Genomic DNA, 11829 nt, shown 5'->3' with positions numbered 1-11829 from the left:
GAAGCGATCCTTCGAGCCTTCTCGACCGAGTCGGTGACAGGGCCTCATGGACGGGTGAAAGTACGCGTAAGCGGCAAGGCCGACCGAGCCGAGGGACTCCCACGCCTCCGGGATACGGATACCTCACTCATCACCTTCCGCGAGAAGCAACTCTCGCTCGCACAAACATCCCTGTTACCGACAAAAAGTCCAGATACTCGAAACAAGAGGAAAAGAGATGCAGCTTTACAACGCAGCGAGGGTGTGTGTTCTAGCCTCGGGGCCGCACAAGGCACACGCTACAAGACAATCCGATCCTGCAGGCAAGGGTCTTCACGCTGGAAGGGAGCTGCAACACCCTCGGCATCGACGACACCTTCGGCGAGGCCCGACCTAGCCTCGGACGGCGACGCGGTTCGAGGTTCTCCGCTCCGAAGGACGACGTCATCACCACGCCCGGGCAATCGCTGCCAGGGACTTCTCCGGGAATCCGGCCCGAGCAGGCGGCTCGGCCGGTCGCCCCTGGGGCCTCGGCAGACCATCTCCCGAGGGCGCCAGCCCGACCTGAGGCCTCGGCTGATCAACTCCGACGTCGGTCCCGTCAACGGACAACCCGGCTAGGCTCCGGCCAACCAGGTTTCATTCTCGAGCTGACTCTGCCTCTGTTCATACTGATATTGCTACCCCTGGCCTCGGCTCGTCGAAGAGCGGCCGAGGGGTCTCTTTAACTAAGCTAGAGGAGCCTCGGACAGCAAGGCCGACCGAGCCGAGGGATTCCTATGCCTCCGGGATACGGATACCTCACTCGTCACCTTGACACGGGGCGACTCACGCTTGGTGAAGCGGTTCAGATAATCAACAGACGAGTCTTAGCGCTCAAAAATGAGGAAAAAACACGGCTCCGTGCCAAAATTACATACATGTTCAGGCCCCGAAAGCCGTAATGAACAAAACACTGGCATTCGAAGTGCCATTACAAACGGAACTCCGGTTCCCCCCTCCGCAGGTACGAACAACCCCACTCGATTGGGGTGGGCCTGCGGAGCAACCGAAGACCGGCGAACGGCGCGCCGTCACCTGCTCCAGCAGCGACGACGACGACGACTTCTGCCCCGGGGGGCCGAACAGCGGCAGCACTGACCTCAGGGCGGATGCTGCTGCCAGGAGGCCCCCGCCCATGCCCAAACTCGAGAGGCAAGGACGGGCAGAAGGCCGTAGAGTTGGAGGTCGGTCCGTGGCTAGCCTTAGCTATCACGCCGGCGGAAGAACCTCTTCCAGCTGCCATGGCAGACGCCGGCGCCGCGAGCGGCTCCGAAGCCACTCGCGTCCGAAAGCCAGGCACGCTGCAGATGCCAGCGCCATGGACGACAACCGCTCCTCCCTCCGTTCACTAAGTGAAGGAGCGGGCCGCCGCCCACGCGGGGGCCGACCTCAACTCGGCACACTCCCCTCCCCAGCCCTGGTGATGAAAATCCTTGAGGCTGAGGGAGGGGCAGAGGCCGCAGCCCGGCTCGCTTTCCCCCACCATCAAGCTGGAGGTCACTGCCTTGGGTGACCGCCGGTGGAGGGGTGCAGCCGGGCTGCATGATGAAAATCCTTGAAGCCGAACGATGGCTGAAAGGTACCAACTCCCACGGAGTTGCGTCCCTCCGACGACGAGGCGAAAAGACGGCGGGTTCCCCCCATCCGGGGGCTTGGAAGGTGGAAAGACGCGACGCATAAGGGAGGAAGAAGACATGGTCGCCTTCCGAAAGGGGTCACTCTCCTTTTAAAGGCAACTCTCCCTGCTTGCGCCCCCAACCGTCACGGGCTGAGTCTTCTCCAACACGCTCCAAAGCCCTCCCCTGCGGCGCGGGGGCTGGGTCCCGCATGTCATGCAGACCGGCTCCGAGCAGAAGAAGCCAAACCGCCGCGCGTGGTGCACGCAACCGCCCAGCGGTTACAAGTGACCCTCCACTTTTGACCAGACCAACGGGCGAAAGGGGCGAGCAGCCATGCAGGCGGCATGCAACCGCGCCAAGTGGACGCGCTTCTCCGACTCCTGAAACGCCAGCATGGAGGCCCAGGCCCACGCGTCGCGCAACCGGCGCGCCGGATGCTGCATGCAAGCAACTGCACCGCCACTTGCGCCACCACCGCGCCTCCTCGATTGCGGAACCAATACCGCAACTCGAGGCGACCTAGCGCGCGACCCAGAAGCGCCAGCCTGACGCGGTGGCCAACGCGGCCAAAAGTGGGCCGGCAGTAATGACGGTGGCAGGCGCGCGGGAGCAGCGGTCACGTCGTCAGCCAAGCTCACGTCCTATCCGGGAGCAGCAAGGGAACCCCCTCTCACGGCGTGAAGACACCGCGCCCGTGATCCGTTCCTCGAACGGCTCACGCACGCGCAACGGCCGCCCCGCCAACTACTCGCCCTGTCGCATTAACTCCGCGGCTGGACAGGCGGCGCTTCTGGCAGGAGCAGCGGGCGACGCTTCGCCTTCGCCGTAACAACCACGCCAGAAAAGGTACGCCACATCGTTCGATTTCGAATCCTTTTCCTTTTTTCCTCTTTCTCTATCTCCTGCAACAGGGACCGGGAAAGGGGGATACCCCGAAAAGGATCCTTCAGTGTGAAGGAACCGGGCTCCGAGCCTCCCCCTACTGATCAGAGGTTCGAAGGCTGGCCCTCCGAGGGGTTCAACAGCCGCCTCAGATCGCGTGGGCCCGACACACACTACTGGTCAGAGGTTCGAAGGCCGGCCCCCCGAAGGGTTCCACGGCCGCCTCAGGCTACTCGGGCTCCGTGCCCATTACTGATCAGGGGTTCGAAGGCTGGCCCCCGAAGGGTTCACAGTCGCCTCAGACGCCGAGCGAGGGATGACCAGGGGTACGTTCGATACATAACCAAGGCTCGGGCTGCGCTCCCGAGGTACCCTAGGACATTTCCGAGACCAGCGGGAGCGATCTTGTAACGGAATCCCATCGGAGGGAGGCATCGAGCCCTCGGACCCCGTCGCCAGGGGACCGGGTCCGGCAGATCACCCGCAGGTACTTTTGGGCGTGCCTCTGGGCCCCTAGCCGACCCCCAACGAACGAGGCACGGACGTCCACTCGGATTACCCGCTTGCAGCTCACCGGAGACACCATGTTCGGTGCCCATCGAGGGTAACATGGCGCACTCCCCCCTCCTCCTTGCGGAAAGGCGACGTAGGGGCGTATGTAAAAAAGCCGAGTCTGTCCCTGATCGCCCTCTCGCCTTGTGCGGAGGCTCGGGGGCTGCTCTCGCAAACCCGGCTCCGGCCGAACCGTTGACAGCGTCAACATACCAGCCCGAGAACTTGGGCCCCGACCGTGCACCCGGGCTACGGCCTGCTCGCATGAGGGAACAACCAGACCAGCCGAAGCATTACGCAAGGCATAAAGACCTCGAAGGAGTGAAACCACTCCTCCGAGGCCTCGGGGGCTACACCCGGCGGGTGCGCTCGCACGCACCCACCGGAACAAAATGCAACCGAGAAAGGCTTGTCCCCTTGCAAAAAAGTGCGACGAAAGCCTCCAAGCGAGTGCTAACACTCCCTTCGAGGCTCGGGGGCTACTGTCGGGGACCATAATTAGGGGTACCCTCAAGACGCCTAATTCTCAGCTGGTAACCCCCATCAGCATAAAGCTGCAGAGGTCTGATGGGTGCGATTAAGTCAGGGATCAGTCCATACGAGCGACTCGATCACGCCTCGCCCGAGCCTAGCCTCGGGCAAGGGCAGTCGACCCCGAGGGGTTTCCGTCTCGCCCGAGGCCCCCCTTTTAACGGCGGACACATCTCCGGCTCGCCCGAGGCCTTGTCTTCGCTAAGAAGCAACCCTGACTAAATCGCCGCACCGACCGACCGAGTCGCAGGAGCATTTAACGCAAAGGTAGCCTGACACCTTTACCCTGACGCGTGCCCCCCGGCAGAGCCGAAGTGACCGCCGTCACTTCGCCGCCCCACTGACCGGTCTGACAGAAGGACAGCGCCGCCTGCGCCACTCCGACTGCAGTGCCACTTGACAGAGTGAGACTGACAGGCAGTCAGGCCTTGCCAAAGGCGCCATAGGAAGCTCCGCCCGACCCAGGGCTCGGACTCGGGCTAAGGCCCCGGAAGACGGCGAACTCCGCTCTGCCCGACCCAGGGCTCAGACTCGGGCTAAGGCCCCAGAAGACGGCGAACTCCGCTCCGCCCGACCCAGGGCTCGGACTCGGGCTAAGGCCCCGAAAGACGGCGAACTCCGCTCCGCCCGACCCAGGGCTCGGACTCGGGCTAAGGCCCCGGAAGACGACGAACTCTGCTCCGCCCGACCCAGGGCTCGGACTCGGGCTAGGCCCCAGAAGACGACGAACTCCGCTTCGCCCGACCCCAGGGGTCGGACTCCGCCCTGGCCTCGGCCGAACGACCTCCGCCTCGCCCGACCCAGGAGCTCGGGCTCGGCCTCGGCCATGGAAGACAGACTCGACCTCGGCTTCGGAGGAGCCTCCACGTCGCCCGACCTAGGGCACAGGCCCGCCACATCAGCAGGAAGCGCCATCACCACCCTACCCCGAGCCGACTCGGGCCGCAGAGAACAAGACTGGTGTCCCATCTGGCTAGCTCCGCCAGATAGGCAATGATGGCGCCCCGCTAGCCCTGTGACGACGGCGGCTCTCAGCTCCCTTACTAAAGCAGGGGGACGTCAGCAAGAACCCAACCGCTCCGACAGCTGTCCCTCCGCCAGGCTCCGTTGCTCCTCCGATAGCCACAACACCACACCAGCTGGGTGCCAAGATCTCTCCGGCTGCCACATTGGCATGTACTTAGGGCACTAGCTCTCCCCCGCTAGACACGTAGCACTCTGCTACACCCCCATTGTACACCTGGATCCTCTCCTTACGCCTATAAAAGGAAGGACCAGGGCCTTCTTAGAGAAGGTTGGCCGCGCAGGGACGAGGACGGGACAGGCGCTCTCTTGGGGCCGCTCGCTTTCCTCACCCGCGTGGACGCTTGTAACCCCCTACTGCAAGCGCACCCGACCTGGGCGCGGGACGAACACGAAGGCCGCGGGATCTCCACCTCTCTCACGCCCGTCTCCGGCCACCTCGCTTCCCCCCTTCGCGCTCGCCCACGCGCTCGACCCATCTGGGCTGGGGCACGCAACACACTCACTCGTCGGCTTAGGGACCCCCCGGTCTCGAAACGCCGACAGGAATACTTGGGATTCACATTTATTAGTAATCAGGTGTTGATAATAAAATATTGACCAACTAAAATGCTTACTGCTCAACCTCAGCCTCACCTTGTTACCTTGCATTAGTTTTTCCCCCACTTGCTGAGCCCCGACCATAAGTGAGCTCACCCTTGCTTAAATTTTGATCAGAAGCTTGCAGATGAAGAAATGATGTTGAACTCCATGGATGCTAGTCTAGTGATACCCCCGGTCATCTTCCTGTGGATGGATGTCCATGTTCGCTGTACTTTGATGAATAAAGGTTAAGACATTATGTCTATTCGAAGTGTAATATGTTGATATAATCATTATTTACGCTTTTATGCATTGTTCTTTTGATATATTACACTTGTGACGTCAACATATGTGTGGAAATAGATCCTGGCACACATATGCTATGCACTCGGCTCTGCCCTTTGGAAACGGGTGCGACAGAAGTGGTATCAAAGCAATGTGACCGTAGGTCGCTAGATTAGTTAGAAATGGAAAGCCCAGTCAGTCTTTCAAAGCCTGATATATTTTCCTCCATAAAAACTTACTTTATATAAAATCTCGTCTCTTTTATCTTCAATCCTTCTTGTCTAATTTTTGGTCTATCCGAAGGTTCTAATGAGAAGCATTGCAAGATGATCAAGCTAGGATTTCGGAACTTGAAGTGAAGTTTGCTAGAAGAAACCCTCTCGAAGCTATCGACGATGCCCTATTCTCTATCTTATCCCCACTCTGCAAGAAGTTTTGTTATGGATCCCCTGGATCTATTATTTGACTTCTTGGCTAGGTTGATAGGATTGTTCTTTAGTATTAAGATTTTCGACTAGATCGGTAATGGCGATATTATATTATAAGTGGTTTTCTAAATCCCTAATATTGCTATATAACCCTTGACTTCTTATACTTTTGTTTTCTTGCCATTGTATTGTCATCCTTGGACAATATCTACCTTGATATAATAAACTTTTGCCTCTCTACTTTTCTCCTTGATAATGCTTTATCCCTATTGAATTCTTGTACTTTTGTTTTCTTGCAATTGTATTGTCATCCTTGGACAATATCTACCTTGAGATATTGAACCCTTTGTCTCTCTACTTGATACTGCCCTTGTATTTTGCATCCTTAAAAAAAGGAAAAAAACTTTCTCATATCCTTGGTTGTATAATTTATCCTCGCTTCACCAGTTAGTGGTTATCTTATTTCATTATTGGTCATTAACAATAATGTTTTGGTCTTGTCTAACTCCTTGATAATTCTTACCTGACTCCTTGACTTTATAATATCTTTCTTATTCCAAACCTTGTCTCACCTTTTGTTTTGGTTGAATGAGTAGAAATGGATTGTGTTGTGCTGGTATACTTGAGTTCATTGTCCTTTGTGTTCATGTTTGATTTGCTTCTTTGAAATGATTGTTGGTGTATTGTGTGACTTTTGTCCACAATGGTATCAGTTAGCTAGGTAAAACCTTAGATAGATGGGTTTTCTCTGCTCTCTATAATCTGTCTTTGCTCAACCCTTTCGTCCCTTCCATTCTTGCATACCCATACAGATGTCATACCTTGGAATGTCAACTACAAGTGATGTCACTAAATGCAAAGAATGTGGTGTGTTGGCAAGTCAAAACAACACTATAAATAAAACAACTGATGAACAGACATTCAAGACCCAAAAGGATGCACAACCAAACCAACAGACAAGTGATCTTAGAACATGTTATTGTTGTGAGTACTATGGAATTCCTTGTCGCCAGATCAGTACAAACGAAAGTGAAACTACAAACCAGAAGAACCGGATTTTATTTTCTGGCATAAACAGACAAATGCCTCCCCAAGAACAACTAGTAGCAGACTCTCTCATACCTAATGCACTGTCAGTTGACGAATCGCAAAGTATTCCAAAAAGGAAACATCACAAGGATGCCCAGCCCCAAGAAGAAACACAGGAGTGTTACATTGATGGATGGACTATTACCTGCACACAGTTTCAGCCACGTCGTCGCATCAGGTCCAAGAAACGAAAAGGGAAACATGGAAAAAGTCAAGAAATAACTTCAAGAAAAGCTTGCTATCAATGTGGACGTGAAGGTCATTACTTCCGTAACTGTCCTGAGAAGAGTTCACTACAGATCACCTCCAAGATGAAGCTATCTCAGTCTTCAGACATGGAATATGAACAAAAATGCACAGAAACTTCTACCAACAACGTAAAGAGAACTCCACCATGTAACTTATCAAGTCGTGCTTGCTTTGGCTGTGGTGATATTGGCCATCTTGTTAATGGTTGTCCTAAGAAGGATGTGGAGATCAATAAGGTCCAAAAGAAAAGACAACACCCTCAAACCCATGCATCAACAAAGAATAAACAACAGAAAGAGTCCACAGGAAAGATAAGTTATGCAGTGACTGGAACCATTCCATATGATAATGCGGTGATTTTTGGAACACTAGTCATTCACAAAACCATCGCCACCGTGTTGTATGATCCTCGTATAACACATTCTCTTATCAGTGTCCAGTTTGCAACAAAGTATGGTATCTTTAAGTGTCCCTTAAGATCAAGAAAGACCATCAGTACACCTGAAGGAAAAATGTTAGTAAACTACATATGTCCGAAAGTAAGTGTTAAAATCAACGGGATAGATTTTCCAGCTGATCTCCTAGTGATAGAATCAATGAGAAAGGATGTGATTCTTGGAAAGAATTGGTTACAAAGAACTAAGGCAGTAATCCTACATAGAACCATATGTTTGGAAACCCCATCTGGAGAAAGAATAGTAGTTGAAGACAATCAACCTCCAGCTCTGAAGATTGGTGCATCTGACAAGGAAGAATAATATATCATTTAGCTAGAAGAAGGAGTATGTCTCGCGAAAAGAAGTCAAGATGTTGCCCTCTCAAGATTTGTAATTGTGCTAAGTGATATATGAATAAACTTGGAGAATCTCTCGCACCTATTGTGTTTTGCCTCTTTATAAAGAAAATAAAGTATGGTGTCATCTAAAGCAATGTGATACTCTAGTTGCCCTAAAATTCCGCTCAAGTCTTTCTCTCAAATGTGTGCTCAAAGAATTACTCTTGGATCAGAAAGATGATTTGGATATCGTGCTCTGTAATTTATAAAGTGCAAAAGATCTTTGTTAAGGATTATAACACTTGTACGCTCTTGTAGTATGATGAAGCTAGGCGGAATCGGAAATCATCCTTAACTAATCTTATTTTGAAAAAAAAGTTGTGTTCGCTCTTCATCTTAATGTCATACAAGCCTCTTATGCAGTCTGTCTCACTAACTCTTTTACCCTCTGACTAGATGATGAACCCCAATGGAAATGAAGTAAATGATGCCAACGACAATATTCCTACCTTAACAACTATGAACGAGAAAAATGAGTCACCGAGATATTCGATGAATGGAATAAAGAACAACAAAAGGAATAGAAAAATGTTTGGATACATGATTAGTCCACCTCAACCACAAGAGAAAGCCACGAAACACATGGATACCCAAACAGAAGAATCAAGTCAGACACAGCTACATGAGATACAGACACCCAATCAACCCTCACCACCTATTGGTCAAGCAAAGTTGACTCGCAAAGAACTTAAAGCAAGAGGTGCTTGCTACTACTGCAAAAACGAAGGACATCTTATTCGCGAGTGCCCCAAGAAGCGTCTAGACCGAATAAAGAAGAAAGCTGCAAAGCATGACCTAAGCAATACTTCAGAAGACTCACCATTTTATAAGTATGATGATGAAGGTCGATTGATTAATATACATTTTGGAGCAGAGAAGTAAGGAAGTTCCTTAAGTTTGGAGGAGTTCAATGAGAACTAAGAACCTACACATAAACTATGTATCTCCTTTGCTTTCATGCTAGCCTTTCTTAATCTCGAGGACGAGATTCTTTTTAAGAGGGGTAGATTTGTGACACTATGAAAATCATTAAATAAAAATAATACATTTAGTTAATAATGATATTTGTGGTAATTAATTTTCTCTTAAGTGTTCGTTATTTACATGCTTTTGGAATGATTTTTGAATGCTCATGATTGATTTTGAATATGGAATATCATTTCTCTTAAATGAAAATTCACATAAATAATATAATAAATATTAGTCCAAGAATTTATATTTTATTTACAAATAATTTCGGCTTGATTATTATAAATGTTATGATTATTTGAATAGGTATTTCGAAATTAGAAAAAAAAAGAAAAAAACAAAACCTAATCCTAATCTACCCAGCCGAAGCGGCCCATTAGGCCCATGAAGCCGGCCGCGCCTAACCCTAAGCCGCGCCCACCCTGCTCTATCTCCCAGCCACCGCCGCCGCCTGGTTCCTCCCTCTCTGACCACCGCCGCTTCCTCTCTCCCTTCCGTTCCTCTCTCTCCCCTCGCTTCTCTCTCTCTTGCGCGACGCAGCCTCCAGACGGCCGAGCCGCCAGCAGCCCCTGCAGCCGCCGCGCAGCAGGTCTCCGCCAAGCCACGCCCAACGCCCGAGCTTGAGCCCCGAGCTGCGCAGCCGACCCACGCGGAGCGCCCCGATGCTCTTCTCCCGTCCAAGCCCGACCGCGCGCAAGACCCGTCGCAACCGCGTGCTGCCGCCGAGCGCACCCAGTCCGTGCCCCACGCGAATCCGGCGCCGACCCTGCGCGCCCAACCGAAGCCCCGCGCCCAGGACGCCGCAACCGAGTCACCCGCCCACGACCGTTCGTCTTCGTCGTTAATGGAGCTTCAATAGTCCGTTTCTCCTTCCCCACGTTCTTCTCCATTGAAACCGACGGCATCAATGGCCTTGAATACCCCGGCCGCCCTTCCTCTCTCCCCGACAACCTCTCTCCTCCCCTCCCTCTCTCTATAAAAGGGTAGCCGAGCCCTTCTACCTCTCCATCCCCAAGCTCGCTCTCACAAGCTCCACTTCGCTGCTCGCTTGTTTGCGTGTGTTTCCGCCATCGCGCCGCTCATCGTAACTAGAGGTCCCTGCCCCTTCCCCTTCCCCGTCGCCGGCGAAGGCGTACACAAGTCACTGGCGTCCCCTTCGACGAATCACTGTCGCAGACACGTCGTCGCCGTCCGTCCCGCAGTCCGTGGAGCCTCACCGGAGACGTGCCTGAACCCCATCCAAGCCTCGTCGTGCCTTCGCCTAGTCGCGCGCTTGAGTCCGTTCGCCGCCGTCCGTTCACACAAGGTTGAAAATAACCCCAGCCCGTTATTGTATTTTCTAAATCGTGTTTGAATTAATTAATTGATGTTATGAATTATTGTTGTAATATTCATGCAATTTGGCGATTCACGCATATGTTTTTTAGAGATGCGATGTATACGTGTAGCCAAAATCGAACCCCGCGACAATACTTTGAATATGCGTATGATTTTAAAAATGAGTACAGTCACTATTCACTACTTTAGTGATTTTCATACTAGAATTGTTTATAATTAATTTCGCTTTAGTGTGCGAAGCGATAATTGGTTAGTATTAATATAAGTATAACTTTGGTGATATAAGAAATTGAAATAGGAATTAAGCCACGTATTTTCGGTCAAATAAAAATATAGATTTTTACTACTCATAATAAATATATTCATAAGTATAGCACTTAATTACTTAAATAGTAAAATGCTCATAATAACCATGAATAGGTTATTAAAAGTCTCATTTAGTAATTTACATTAATTCTTAGAATATTAATGTTAGAAGAGTTATAAATAAATAATTTTTAGTTATGCGTTAAAATTCTATTTAGAAAAGAAAGGACAAAACCGAAATAGTAGAATTTATAATTAGTCGCTCATACTTTTCTAATAAGAAATTGATAATTATATTGGTAAACGTAGATTTCTTACTAATGAGATAGATAATTTGTTCTAATAACCTTTTTAATAGACATCATGATTTAACAAGATTTATTATAGATGTTTAAGTATAGCCGTATTAAATAGAAACTTAAAAGTAGTATGTCATATAAATTTTCTAACAATTATATAATGGCTTAATTAAGTGCTCACATCGTCATAAAAATAAGAGTTAATAACATACCAATGAATATAATATTCATTCTTAGGTTATATGTTTCTAGACTAAATGTAAAGACAAATAATAGAGTAATTATGTCCTCTCATAACCTAGTTAATTAGATTTATATTTGTTTACAACTGTTTATATATGCTTAGTTAATCATTTAATCAAACTTAGTCCATATTATTTATATATTTATATATATCACTTAGTTCCCCTAAAGAATAAAACTAATGAAAATAGTGTTCATGTTCTTTAATAATAATTAAAATGTTAGTTTATATATTGTTTTATGCATAGCTTTCTTAATAAGGAGTATAGGACATGTACTTTCTAATTTCTAATGAAACTAAACGATAGTGGCTTATTCATTGTCTTTTACATAAAAGTTCTTTTAAAGCATATACCATAACTTTCTATAAATAGGTGTTTAATAATAATAATGACCTTTTCACATAAAACCTATTTAGACTTATATCTTAATTTATCATAAGTGATAGGTTTAACAATGAATTATATGTTCCATAATGCTTCTAAAATTAATAACGCGATTAGTAGCCCATTAACCCTAGATATATAACTTATATCTATTCTAAAAGGTTAAAAATGTTTAATATCGTTATAACGTGT

Source organism: Zea mays, chromosome 5 (genome assembly GCF_902167145.1).
Source record: "Zea mays cultivar B73 chromosome 5, Zm-B73-REFERENCE-NAM-5.0, whole genome shotgun sequence".
Classification (NCBI taxonomy): Eukaryota; Viridiplantae; Streptophyta; class Magnoliopsida; order Poales; family Poaceae; genus Zea; species Zea mays.
This window is presented reverse-complemented; position numbering follows the sequence as displayed.